Genomic DNA, 11,401 nt, shown 5'->3' with positions numbered 1-11,401 from the left:
ATCACGTCGAACACATAATGTCTTAATGTAACCGTACTCTGGGATACCTAAAAAGAAATCATTTTCTCGCTCCATCTTCACTAAAATTACTTCTGTACACCACATACGTTCGTCCTCAACCAGAGTATGCATCATTGGTTTGGGATCAACATCAATCCATATTAATTGACGCACTTGAAGCAACGCAAAATCGCTCTGTCCCCAGTGTAGAGTAGCAGGCCAGAGCAAGCTATAGCTCAGGCCGACCTCTCTGCCTTTCTCTAAATAAATTCTCTCTCTCGCTCTGTCCGTTTTATACTGGCAAACTATCATCGTAAAGCAAGCGTAACACAAATAAAAGCATCTCTTAACATATTACTTGCCGTTCGCCGGAAGCAAGCTCGCATTTCACTTTTTCATTAAATATACTATCACACTGCCACTCTCCTGTCACTCTTCATTCACCCACCACCATTCACATCTGCTCGCAGAGATCATTGCCATGAAGTCAATGTCTCCTTCTGGAGCACTGTCACGTGCTCTCGGTCATTCCTACCCAAAACATCAGTCGAATCGAACCTACCTACCGTCATCAATAGTAAGCATACGCGATTCCATCCTTTTCAAAAATGCTCTAGTGAACATGGTCTAGTGTTGTTCCATTTTTGGCTGTTTGGCATTCCGTTCCTATGCCCTTTCACTTCTTGCTATTATTACACATTCCCACTGGATTTACTCAATTGAGCTTTACTTTTTATGCTACCAACGTTTAAATCGGTGTCATCCTTGACTTTTTGTTCTTATTGCACATTGGTACTGTACTCACTTGATTGTTATGCGTTTTTTTCCCTTTCCCATTTTGCTCCTTGTTACAAGTAAGTGTTCTTGCCCCTCCCCTCTATAATGTACGGTATGTACCTTAAGGGTATTTCAAATAAATAAGTAAATAAATGAATAAATAAATAAATAAATAAATAAATAAATAAATAAATAAATAAATAAATAAGTGGACCAGACCCGCCATAAATGGCCCTATTTACATCGGTATATGGTAAAAGATACCCACATACAAAGACACACTCGTATAAAACATCGACCGTGTTCTATGCGATTTTGTCTCGAAGTCAACAGCGCTGGCATGATCAGAAGCACCAACGGCAAGCTATGATGACGCCGATGCACCATGTTGCAGCCGTGCGCTTGGAGCGGCCACCCGTTAGCTTGCCAGTTTAACAGCGTGGCCATGTATGCCGGAACTGCCCCTCGGTTAGCAACAATGAGGCTTGCTGGGGAGTGTGGGGCTACTCCGGTTGATTTCAGTCCGAACGCGTCCACACAGAGGCCCAGAAACAGCCTTAAGAGCCACATAACGACTGCAAGAAAAGGTTAACAGAAAATTATAACTCCTTGTATTGTCAGTGAGGTTTCATTAGTGACACAATGCTTCCACGTTTCAATGCGTGTTTCTCTTAACCTCCCGGCTGCAAAAGGTAATGTTCCAGTACAGTACTCGGTGGTCAGTTACAATGAGCAGACAGCACACAATATACGCCTTGCGTACTAAGACTGGCAGTACACTTCTGTTATTATGCATTCTTACATCATTATTTCCAGCCGCCCCAGTTTCCATGGATTCCCACATCTATCCTTCCAAACACCTTTAGGTTCAGATCGTAGCTCAAATGCTAAATTCATTTATGAAATCAAACATCTATTTATTCCCAGATTAGTTTATAAAACCACGAACAACAACGACAAAGATAGTTATCAAATGCACAAAGATATTTACAGATTTATTATTTATTATTAACGCAAATTTAGTCAATATTTCTCTTTCAAGATATATGTCTAGAATTGTTGGCATCGCAAAATGATTCACCTTTTTAGGAGAAGGCACGTAGCACAAGCGCAAAATCACACTGCCTGATCACCAGCAAATTGCAGTATTAAGCGTGGCTGCGCTCAAGTGATGCAAAGGCGCTAGCTGGGTGAACTTCCTGTGATGGCAACTCTGTCTCGAATGTAAAGTTTCGGTAAACTTTGATCACCATTTATGTAAACTTTGCACAGTGTGAACGCATACAGTCCGTACGGACCTGGCTGTTGACTGTCCTCCACATCTATCTATCTATCTATCTATCTATCTATCTATCTATCTATCTATCTATCTATCTATCTATCTATCTATCTATCTATCTATCTATCTATCTATCTATCTATCTATCTATCTATCTATCTATCTATCTATCTATCTATCTATCTATCTATCTATCTATCTATCTATCTATCTATCTATCTATCTATCTATCTATCTATCTATCTATCTATCTATCTTCTATCTATCTATCTATCTATCTATCTATCTATCTATCTATCTATCTATCTATCTATCTATCTATCTATCTATCTATCTATCTATCTATCTATCTATCTATCTATCTATCTATCTATCTATCTATCTATCTATCTATCTATCTATCTATCTATCTATCTATCTATCTATCTATCTATCTATCTATCTATCTATCTATCTATCTATCTATCTATCTATCTATCTATCTATCTATCTATCTATCTATCTATCTATCTATCTATCTATCTATCTATCTATCTATCTATCTATCTATCTATCTATCTATCTATCTATCTATCTATCTATCTATCTATCTATCTATCTATCTATCTATCTATCTATCTATATCTATCTATCTATCTATCTATCTATCTATCTATCTATCTATCATCTATCTATCTATCTATCTATCTATCTATCTATCTATCTATCTATCTATCTATCTATCTATCTATCTATCTATCTATCTATCTATCTATCTATCTATCTATCTATCTATCTATCTATCTATCTATCTATCTATCTATCTATCTATCTATCTATCTAGCCGCCTACGACTTTTCGTGGCCGTTTAATCTTACATATAGAAAAATCGGTGCGGCATGACATGAGTGTATGACGAAAACAAATGAAAGGTTGTAACACGACGATCATGGCATACGTGCCCAGTACGTCATGATTTACCAAGCATGGTCTTGGTCGTTGGTCCCCTCACGCCCGTCTCAATAACTACATGCAGGGTCATTCCACGCCAAACGTCCCAAACACTGCGCTCGACCCTCTCCAATTGTATTGTAAAAAATTGTGAACGTTCATATCAGTGCACTATTTGCCCTCGTAAAGTATTTTACGGAAAAAGAAATTTTCTTGTCTGCTACTGTGATTTGAATTTTGCCGTAGTGGGTGAAACATTGGGTGCGAAAAAATACTCTAAAAAATACAATACTTTACGGAACGCCTTAAATATCGCTGTTCGCTTGAAAAGGAATGGCACTATCTCATTAACGCCCATTGACGACCACTAGCTACTGTGTCTCACGATGTGCTTTGCGGTGAAGCAAGGCTGCAATTAAGTTCTACGAATATTACAGACAAAATAGGACTGTATCACATGGCTGGATAGTTGGCAGTAAGCGTGTCAAAAAAGTAAGTCGATGACCGAGTAGTTTCGAAGTGGAAGGGGCGCAAACATTGAAAAATGTGTGAAACGCCCCACGTTCAGGCACACGTAGAGTGGTGATGCGGTCCAAGTAAAAATGCACGCTTCGTCTCGTTGGGAAGAGCAAACAAAGGAGATTCATTTGTGAAAGTTTAATCGGAGTGTTTGTTTTAGGCGAGAAACAAAAATTTATGTTGAGCGCTCGCGGCGTGCCTGGTCGCGGGCCCGTAAGTCCGCTTCACTGCGTCGCCACTGTTCCTTGGGGCAACGGAAGTATGCAGCGCCCACGCGGGTGGCAAGATCGTGTGCTGCTGTGAGTTTTCACGTTGCTGAAAACTTGCAAACAGTGTATATGGCTGGAACAATGTTTCGGAAGGGCACTAAAGGCTGCCGGTTAGTAGTCGGAGCAGAGCACGACTTCATTGTCACGTCACTGCATGCACACGTACGACAGGCGCAGAGCTTGGGTTGTGTTTTCGATCTCTGCGGAGGTTGCAGTTCTTACTTCCGTTGCCGACGTATGGTATTCGCCACTTGAAATGCCTGTGTTGCTGAGTAGGTGGTGAGCCCGGCATTATAAGAGTGGTCAGTGATGATGGCACGAAATGCTGAAACGTGCGCGTACCTTTGAGGGAGATTGTAGACTCAAACCTTGCTGAGAGCTCAACTTTCTTCCACGCTTCATGCGATGCCTTCATCTTAGTAATCGCCTTGCGATTAAGCGAAGGCGATAGACATTTAAAAGGACGAGGCGGCTTCGTCCTTTTGTATATTTATCGCTTTCGGTTTCCGTTGTACAGGCTGTCCGTCTAAAATATGTTCGCAATGTTTATCTTACGCGCTGCCAAGGGATGCATGCGGCCGAAAGACGAACCTTCGAGTGCCGCGTGCTCGCTCGGCGACGCGATCACCGGAGCAAAGTTCACCTCTGCCGAAGATCCGAGCGTAAGAATACGTAGCACCATTCGGCTCCGAGGCACGAATGGCGGGAGTCAAGTTCAAGCGAGCTGCCCGTAAAAAAGAATTATGAGTGCATTCCCGGTGCCTGTTAGCCACTTTTATTATATAATAATATATTTTAAACGAACCATCACTCGTTTTCCATGACACTTCGTCGGCGGCACTGCGGAAAGCCGAAGAATGCGTGTCGAAACGTGAAAACTCACAGCAGCACACGATCTTGCCACCCGCGTGGGCGCTGCATACTTCCGTTGCCCCAAGGAACAGTTGCGGCGCAGTGAAGCGGACTTACGGGCCCGCGCCCAGGCACGCCGCGAACGCTCAACATAAATTTTTATTTCTCGCCTAAAACAAAAAACACTGCGATTAAACTTTCACAAATAAACCTCCTTTGTTTACTCTTCCCAACGAGACCAAGCGTGCATTTTTACTTGGACCGCATCACCACTCTACGTGTGCCTGAACGTGGGGCATTTCACACATTTTTCAATGTTTGCGCCCCTTCCACTTCGAAACTACTCGGTCATCGACTTACTTTTTTGACACGCTTACTGCCAACTATCCAGCCATGTGATACAGTCCTATTTTGTCTGTAATATTGGTAGAATTTTAAAAAAATAATCAAAATGGGTGCAGAATTGCAGGCTTGCTTCACCGCAAAGCACATCGTGAGACACAGTAGTGGTCGTCAATGGGCAATAATAAGATAGTGCCATTCCTTTTCAAGAAAACAGCAGATATTTAAGGCGTTCCGTAAAGTATTGTATTGTTTAGAGCATTTTTTCGCAACCAATGTTTCACCCACTACGGCAAAATTCAAATCACTGTAACAGACAAATAAAATTTTTTTGCAAAAAATACTTTCCGAGGGCAAATAGTGCACTGATATGAACGTCCACAATTTTTTAACAATACAATTGGAGAGGGTCGAGCGCAATGTTTGGGACGTTTGGCGTGGAATGACCCTGCAGCCAAAATTGATATGGCGGGACACGAAAGTATGGCGAAAATAAATGACGGGTCGTAACATGCAAATCATGTCACGCAGGTCATGTAAGGCATTATTTATATGATACGGTTCTCGCCCTGTCGCCGGAGCTTCATTTACTTGACATACACCAAAAGTGACGTGACATGACAGGACTGTGCGACGAACACAAATGACAGGACATGAAAGATGCAAAATTGTTTGAGCGGCTGGTTTCTTCGTAAAACACAATTACCAATGAAAACAACACACAGTTAAGCCAAGGGAAGCATAGGGGGATATTATTTGGTGTCTTTAACTGTAGCGTAATTATTATGACCTAAATTGAAAGGAAATGAAGTTGACGAAAAATCCCCCCGCCAGTCGGTGAGTAATCGGAGGTCGTGGGTTCGTATCCCATCGGCGGATAGGGTGCTTTTTTCATCCTATTCCGTTCTTGGCCTAGTCCATCACACAAGGCGATGGACGAGTTCTACTAGATATGGGCTTTTACTCGTGACAACGCTGCGTCCCTGTTTTGTGCTTTATTCACAAGAATGCTTAGTGTGAGAGCACTGTAGTTCGCAATTATAAAAAAAGTCGCACAGTATCAGTGATGAGACTTATCGGATACAGAATTTAAAGCCGGCAAGATAAAGAGCACGGCAAAATTTAACAATAGTCAACGTATCGGATCCAGTTTAATAACCTTCAATCTTAAACTGATTTCAAGGCGCTCATCGGGCCTACTTATATTTTTCATCGGTGAACTCGTCTCGATAACCTCATTGCAAACATGAAACAGCATCTCACCTCAAGGGTCTACATTTGAATTGCCAAAGTGTCAACACGATAAAGTTACAGATCGAAAACTTGCAATGCTAACCTTAATAGTTGGCTAGTAAAAATTTATATCTCTAAACAACAACTTCAACAGCTCAAGAGAATGCATAAGCGAAGCGATAGCTCACCTACGACGATGCCGACCGCCAGCAACAGCGTCCACAAGACGCTGAAAAGAGGCACGAAAAGTAGTTGTGAGATTGTTCAGAAAGACGTTTCACTATCTATCAACGTCCCACGAACAGCATAACCTGATTAGGCGAGACATAATAAAAGGGGCTGCCACGGACTGCTGATCCACAGAAATGTGCGATGCTAAGTGCGAAATACGACTTTTGGTTTTATAGCTCTGTTTAAAAACAACTATTCTGAAGTTTTCGGTTTATATGCGCTATCAGTATTGGTATGCGAGCATGCACCATTTATGACCGAGAGCTCTATCACGCCTGCGAACGACGACAACAAATTATGCGCCAACCGGAGTTCTTACTTAGCGATTCTCGTTTGTGTGTACAGTGAACTCCGATGACTCAAGCTCTGCAATCTACAAATGCAATTGAAGTGGAATTTTTTACTGGCGTGATTATTATTTTTTCTTGGTTCGTATATGTTTCGAACCTTATCTCGAAATGCTTTAGCGCGAGACTCCTAATGTCTCGAAATCTCGCCAAGAAAAACGGCCCGCAAGATTAGCTCCCCGAGAGATTGTAGTCGTTACGTAAAAGAAAAAAAAAGAATAATATAACACCGGCGAAACGGCCGGATGCCGCCGCGCAGTGCTCCATCGCCTAATTGTGACTGCTTGCCAAGTTATGGCTCCCATCAATGGCTCGGAATAATGGCTGAAGGTGACCGCCATTCTGTAACGCTTTGAGCAAGTGTAACTGCACCAAGCTCCAAAAAGGCGAGTATATACGAGACTATAGAGTTACACAGAGACAGCGGCTTCACTAGGATGCTCAGTTCACGATCGCGTGATGGGGAAACGAAAACGGCAAGTTACTAATGGGCGGCCGCAAATGCACGACGGACCTCTTTTCCGCAGTTCAGTTTGTTTTCAGTGCGTATTTCTTGAATTCTGACGCGCAGGCATGGGTTGCCGGCAGAAACAACGGCGTGGTAGCTTTCGGGTGCCGCTACGGTGCAATATTAAATTTCGAAGAACCGCCAAACCCCTTTCCCGGTTTTACGAAATTACCGATTTAACGAAATAATTCGAGCGCAGTCATCACTTGGTTAAATCGAGTTTCAACAGTAATACGCAATACCCGCCCTGTCGTATGCATTATTTTCGTCTTCGTCTTTAGTGCGTTAACGAACACCGCCACTTAAAACTCTCTCGAATATTACCGACGCCATTTTAAGAATTGTCCATTCGGTCTGTTCGAGGCGCGTGGGCTTCTTCGTGATATTGCTTATCTCCACATTTAACGGTTTTGAGTTAACTGGGTTTAAGGGGTGAAGCACCTTAGGGTCTCGGCGTGTCGGCGGGGAGAGGTTCTTTGCAGTACGTTCCACATGGGTCTCCTTTGCGCATGCGTGGCCACGCCTGGCAACAATGGGCAGCGCGCGCTAGCAGGCGCCACACGCCGACGGTTATGAGGACCCAACTAAACATGTCGCTCTACAACAGCCGAACTCAAGCTTAGAAGAATATGGAAAAGAGGCGAAGGCTCCCACGCGGGCATATTTGAAAGAAGTATTGGGCGTGCAGCTGCTACGATGGGCGATTACATGCGCTGCACGCAGGCATCCGCTGCCGCCCGCGACCCATGCACCTTACTTGATGAGGGGTCTGTGCTTGCGCTACTCCGCTCCATCCGATACAAATGTTACTTCAGTACATTTTGAAGGTGAAAACTTCAGCGCTAACCAGAACTGAACACGCGTGCGCGAGGGCTCGTCTCATCTTGTAATTCGTCCTCGTTTGTGCTGAAGTGCTTACCTGCAAAGTTATGCAGCAACTAGACCTATAACGTGAGCGCTTGAACGGGTTGATAATTCATCTAGAACATGGTCTTGATTGCTTTCACCTTCCACTCGTCTTAGGCAAACGCATAAGGGTCCCTGCGTTTTTATTGTACTTCAGTACAGGCCATTTCTTGGGGCATCTTAGCACCTCCGTACGGTAAACGCCGTAAATACGGCAACATCTACCGCGCGCAAATGTCAGTCGCTACTGACAAGCAGCGGCGTGGCCAAGGGGGGGGGGGGGCACACAGGGCCCGTGCCTACCCCCCCCCCCCGAATGTTTTTAGCTGTGTCATACAGAGCCCATTATGACACTTGACCACATCTGCCTGCCCGGCTCGCACTTCAATCAACGGAACTGTCGGACGCACAAAGGAAACACTGTCAGGTAACACGGCAGTGGCATCCGTCGGACACACAGATTCACCACACAGGGGCGAAACTGGCAGCGTTGATGGAAGCACACGCACGGGCGGAGCACATGTAGAAGATGCAGGCGCCTTTGAACGCTGTGCACACGCGGAAGGTGCAGCCGGAGCATACACAGGAGGAGGAACTGCAGGGGAAGTAGCAGCCGGCTCGGAAGAACAAAGAGTCACTGCTGTAGTTGCGGGCAAAGTCGCACCGGTTCCCGAGGGAAAGCAGGACATCGTGACACCGCAGATGTTGATGCCCAAAGCTCGAATTGCGTCACGGCCAAGAAGTGATGGACCACGCGGAGTGACGTGGAAGAAGACCGGAGCGTTGGTGTCACCGTAAGACGAAACTTAGATTTCGCCAAGTGAATCCCAGGAAAATTATTGTAGAAATCTTCGGTACTAAGTAAAGATGCTGAAGCACCGGTATCAACCAAGAACGACAAAGGAACATGCTCTACAGAAACCAGGACGCGGGGTTCCGCAGCCGAGTGGAGACTATCCACGGTTAAAACTGTGACTGTATTGGTCTGAGCAGTGCTCGAAGGAGCAGACGAAGAAACTGGTTCAGAAAGATTTGCAGGACAAGAATTGCAGACGGACTGAAAATGTCAGATTTTTCCGCACGCAAGACAAGTGCGGTTCCTCGCGGCACACTGCGCATAATTGGCTAAATGCCGAGCCGATCCGCAACGGAAACAGTGTGCGGTTGTACTGTTTGAAGGAGAATGCGGACGCGAGCCCAAAGCTCGATGCTGATCCGGAAAGAATGAATTCGGCGGCATGGCGTCGCCATGTTGACGGCTTCCTCGACCCCGCGATGCGGAGGGGCCGCCATGTTGACCGCCACGAAAGGACTGTGCAGGCGGGCGGCCATGTTGACCGCCGCGCCGAGACTATAGGCACCGTCCACTGACCAGAGGAAGCTGCGTTGCTCGCACTGGTCCGTCCCAAGTTCGCTGGCATTGGCCGTTAGGGGCACGCAGAAAACAGACGCGCGAACGCGTCCCCCGTGTATCCCGGCCGCAGTCCGCCCACTCATTCAGAGAGGGGGACGCGCACATCGCGTTCCATTTTGAGCAACCCCGTCTCATTATTGCGTTTTTTGTCCGCTAGGTTTTGCGTTCTGGCGCTGCAGTCACACTGGAAAACTCGACTGCACGGTGCCTATACGAGACGAAGAAGCAGGGCCGCCATGTTGGCGCGTCTCGCGGAACGAATGGGTGCCTTGTGGCCCCGCAGCAGAAAGTTGCTGCACCGAACGCGGAGCGAACTGCTCCAACTGCACACGCACAAGTTCATCCTCTCGCGCAATCGAGAAAGCTTCTGGAAGAGTGATGGACGAGCCTTTTTGAAGGAGCCGGCAACGGGCATTCTGCGACGCGACGCCCATAAAGAGTTGCTGCCTGATCATGTCATTTTCGAGCGCGCCGGACCCGCAGGACGCGGCTAGCGACCGGAGACTAGCTATGAAGTCTACCACGGGCTCACCGGGAAGCTGACGACGCTCTTGGAAGCGGAGGCGCGCGACATAATCGCAGGACACGTCTTTGAAATGGTCGTCGAACAATGCGACTGCGGCTTGGAATACGTCAGAAGGGCCGTAAAGGGCCTTCCGCCGCTCCGGTTTGCGGGCGTCATCCCCGATGGCATCCACGTAGGCTTCGAAAATGAGCTTCCAATCAGCCCAAGGGATCGGCGGATCCCCGGGCGTGGAAAGAAAAAGCGGTGGAGGTATGGGAGACGCCATCACAAGAGAAAAACTCTACACGAAACAAGAAAAGAAGAAAACGAGGACGAAGGAGAAACACCAACGCGAAAAGAAAGTCCGCAGTGTTCACGAATAGACGCGGAGCCGCTCGACGGGGAAAAGGCAGAAGAGACGCGACGCGGCGGTCGCTACGGAGAACAAAGAAGCGATGGCGGGAAACGCCGAAGTAGCGTCGCAGCAGAATGGAATCATTGAGGCGGACCGGCAAAAAGGAATACGAAGGAAACTGTTCGTACTTTACCTCGTCGCCATTGTTGTGTTGGCGGCTGGTGGTCCCGACGAAGAAGGCAAGCGAAGACGACCGGCGGTGACGAACTCGGCCGGCGGGGACGCCGTCCAGCCCCGAACACGCGAGTTGGCGCGAAGCGCTGAAGAAAAGAAGAACGTCCGCCTCCAACGACTGCTCGTCACCAACTGCTTTATTTACAACTATGTACACATACACCTCATATGCACCCTAGCGGTGCATGTGAATACACATCGCTGCCGTTTCGAGGCGTCACCTCGCAACTAGACCGAAAACTAAACTGAACATAGCAGCACAACACAAACGAGTTTGTTCATTGGAAAAACCGACTGCTCGCACTGCACAACCGTTCACCGGCCACACCGTATATAGAGGCACTGGATCTTGACCTGCAATGTAGTGCCGCTGGGAGATTTCTCTTGTGCGTAGCTGGACAATACAGATTCGCAGCGTGCTCGTTAACTAAAAGCGGACTGGGGGTCGCTGTGTCTAATCTTTCTTCTGTCTCTCATTGCCCATTAGCAGTGATTTGGCTGCGGGAACCACCGCCTCACACTGCATGCTTCGCCCCTCCAAAGGATTCACGTTAATCGAGCTGAAACACCCTTCCCCACATGCTTCGCCACTCCCCATTTTTTTTATAACTCTGCACCACGTAGATGGCGTCTAGTCTTTTTTTTTTCATATATATTTTAGTGAAAGTATATATAGGCATGATTTGCTGAACTTGTCGGT

At 46.3% G+C, this 11,401-nt stretch overlaps 1 long non-coding RNA gene across 1 annotated transcript; it reads right to left on the bottom strand.

The window, feature by feature from the left end:
- Window positions 1-781: 781 nt before the first annotated feature.
- Window positions 782-10,783, bottom strand: LOC119401927 (uncharacterized). The gene is made up of 3 exons (XR_005185566.1): window positions 10,661-10,783; window positions 6,390-6,430; window positions 782-1,352 (listed from the first exon to the last, which is right to left on the bottom strand). It is a non-coding gene; the product is annotated as an uncharacterized LOC119401927 (long non-coding RNA).
- Between the last annotated feature and the right edge of the window lie 618 nt (window positions 10,784-11,401).

Source organism: Rhipicephalus sanguineus, chromosome 8 (genome assembly GCF_013339695.2).
Source record: "Rhipicephalus sanguineus isolate Rsan-2018 chromosome 8, BIME_Rsan_1.4, whole genome shotgun sequence".
Lineage (NCBI taxonomy): Eukaryota > Metazoa > Arthropoda > Arachnida > Ixodida > Ixodidae > Rhipicephalus > Rhipicephalus sanguineus.
The sequence above is the reverse complement of the archived record's forward strand: the minus strand, read 5'-3'. Positions and strand labels throughout refer to the sequence as shown.